This window comes from Equus quagga, chromosome 13 (assembly GCF_021613505.1).
Source record: "Equus quagga isolate Etosha38 chromosome 13, UCLA_HA_Equagga_1.0, whole genome shotgun sequence".
NCBI classification, from domain to species: Eukaryota; Metazoa; Chordata; class Mammalia; order Perissodactyla; family Equidae; genus Equus; species Equus quagga.
In genome coordinates, this window is record NC_060279.1 from 85,713,730 (window position 1) to 85,716,452 (window position 2,723).

At 62.1% G+C, this 2,723-nt stretch overlaps 1 protein-coding gene across 4 annotated transcripts in view; it reads right to left on the reverse strand.

Moving 5' to 3' along the window:
- Positions 1 to 2,379, reverse strand: part of MYADM (myeloid associated differentiation marker) — an 8,319-nt gene extending 5,940 nt beyond the window's left edge. Inside the window, exons 1-2 of one of the 4 annotated variants that reach the window (XM_046682812.1) lie at positions 2,248 to 2,379; positions 1,754 to 1,996 (exon numbers count right to left, since the gene is read on the reverse strand). The gene's annotated coding sequence lies outside the window, so the exon portion shown is untranslated. Of the gene's footprint in view, positions 1 to 441; positions 881 to 922; positions 942 to 1,753; positions 1,997 to 2,247 lie in introns of those variants that run through there. The other 3 variants (XM_046682813.1, XM_046682815.1, XM_046682811.1) reach the window with 3 other exon arrangements.
- Between the last annotated feature and the right edge of the window lie 344 nt (positions 2,380 to 2,723).

The window sequence follows — 2,723 nt, forward strand, 5'->3', positions numbered from 1 at the left end:
TCCCTCAGACCCAGGAGTCCAGGCCCCAGCCCCTCCTCCATCAGACCCAGGAGTCCAGGTCCCAGACCCTCCTCCATCAGGCCAGGAGTCCAGGCCTCTAGCCCCCTCCACCCTCCTCAGACCCAGGAATCCAGGACCGCAGTCTCCTGGTCCATTAGACCAGAAGTCCAAGCACCTAGTCCCTTCCTCTCTCAGACCCAAGAATCCGAGTCCCCAGTCTCCTCCCTGAGACCCCGCAGTCTGGGCCCCCAACCCCTCTTCTTTCAGATGTATGACTTGTATGAGTCCAGGTCCCCAGCCCTTTCCTTTCCAGAACCTGAGTCCTGGCCTAGATCCGGTCTTTCTAGGGACTCAGATAGTCTGAATCCTAGTTCATTCATCCTTCTGCACCCAAGAATCTTGGACCGCTGCTCCCACCCCCTGGGGTCCCCGCAGCCTCACCTCACGGGCTTGTGGTGGCTGCGGCTGAAGCAGAGGCGACAGCTGCGGACTGGAAGGGTCTGAGGCCTGGGTGGGGTTGGCGGGCTGGAGAGTGAGTGCGGGCGGGGCCGGGGGCGGGGCTGGAGACTGGGCGAGAGCGCCAGACTCAGCCTGGGGAAGGGACACCCCCGGAGCCAGGGCTATCCCAGCCCCGCCCCGAGGGCGGGGACAAGGAAAGACCACGCCCCCGAGCGATAAATATACGGCGGCCCTCGCGCCCCGCCAGTGGAGGGGGTGGAGGACTGAGGTCACTGTTGCCGTGGTGACAAAACAGGAAGACACAACAGCTGGCGGAGTGGGGGCTCCTGGGGGTTGCCCTCCCCGACACAGCCCTAACGAAGTCTCTAGGGGAGGCCCGGGAAGGCCGCTGCCGTGGCAACCCGCCTGTTTAGAATTTGTTTAGCACGGAGCCCCCCAGCCCAGGTCCCCACCCCAGTCTCACCTCACTCAATTCTCCCTCTCCCTTCCTTCCCCCTCCGTCCCCTTCTGCTCCAGCCCCCTCTTCCAGGATGGATGAAACCTTGGACATCTGGGTCGCAGCGGGTTGGGGGAATCGGGCCTTTCAGTTCATGGGGTCTGTGGGCTAGGGTCTCTGTCTCCTGGGTCCCTGAAAGAGGAAGGAGTTGAAGGTGGTGATCCCTAGGCTTTAAGAGCCTTCTGAGCTGAGGTCCCGGACTCCTGAGTTCTCTAATCCTTATTTACACTGGGACTCGCGGTGTAAGGGACTGGGTGACCGGACCCCTGGGCCCCAGATGTCAGGGTGGATGGAGGCAGGGGAAGAGGGCGAGGGTAGCAGTATTCCTGGGATCTAGGGCAGTAGGAGCTGGGGGCACGGACTCCCGGGTTCCACATGACGCCTAGGCTGGGGGCCCAGATCTTGGCTCAAAAAGCAATCAGAGCTCAGACTCCTGGGTTTTCAGAGCAGATGTGGTTGGAAGCCGAGCCTCCTAGGTCTGGAAGGGAGAGATATTTTTGGCCTGTATTCCTGGCTCCTGGATAAAGGGAGGGGCTCAGAAGCCGAATGAGGACGGGGCTGGGGGCTGGGGGCGCCAGATTCCTGCAAGAGGGGAGGGGCCCAAGGGGCCGGTTTGCCCGGGCCCCAGAGCAGGGAGGGGCTGCGGGGTCCTTTTTTAAGGGCGGCTCTGGGGCCCTGAAACGGATTGATAAAGCCAAGAAGCAAGCGGAAGCTGAAGGTGGGGATGCCGGGCCCGGGGTCGGAGCCGGGCGGGGACCGGGACGCCTGGGTCCCTCCCTGCTGGCCGTGCTCACTCACCGCGCTCTGCAGTCGTCCCTGGCGCGGCCTTGCTCGCCGCGGCCGCTGGGCGGGGCCTGCTGGCGGCTGCGGATGCTTCCCGAAGCTGAGCTAACGGCGCACTGCCTCCGCTGCTGCCGCTGGGTGCCTTCCAGGCCGACAACTGAGGAGGCTTTGAGGCCGAGCCCCGGGGTGGAAGCCGCGCGAGTCGCGCAGGGAGGGGTCCGAAGGGGTCCGGGAGCTCTGTATACCCGGCTGCGTGCCCTGCAGAGGAAGGAGGGGCTGGAGAGGGGCCCTGGACGCTCTGTGCTCTGCAGAAGTGGGGGGTAGGGGTGGGGGTGGGAGGGATGTGGAGCGTGTATGCCCACTTTTGTGTCCCTGCAAAGGGGGTAGGCGCAGATCCTCTCTGCCATTCTGTGCCCTGCAGAGAAGGGGTCTCAAGGAGCCCCGCATCAGGACCCATAGCGAGTCAAGACATGGTATTAATTGGAGGTCCCCAGGTTCTATTCACACACCTCCTTGGACCCCAGTGTAGCCGCATCTCTTCCCGCCTTCCTTCCCAAATCATTCTCTCTCTTCGCCGGACCCTCTAGTCGCACACCTGAGATACCCCAAATAGTCCAGGGGCGGCCTTCACTCACACAGCTTTCTATGTTGTGCTCCCTGGTGGAAGCGTTCCCCCCCGTTAGGCGCTAAAACCACAAACCAGCAGAGTTCAGGGTAGCAGGAACAGGAAGCAAACATTTAAAGAGTGAGTCATCGGGTGTGACCTGGAGAAGTGACACCGTGTGGTTGCCGGGTCTGTATAATCTGTGATCTCGTATGTGCCTACTGGTTCAGAGTGTTTACTCATCCTGTAGGGCCCTGCTCCGACCCCAAAGATGTCCTCTCCAACATGGCACTGTAACCCAGTCTCAAACAGGCCCTGCCTCTGTTCTGTGAGGCTGGCTACGTTGGGGTGATGGGGTACATGGACCCGCCCACTAACTTC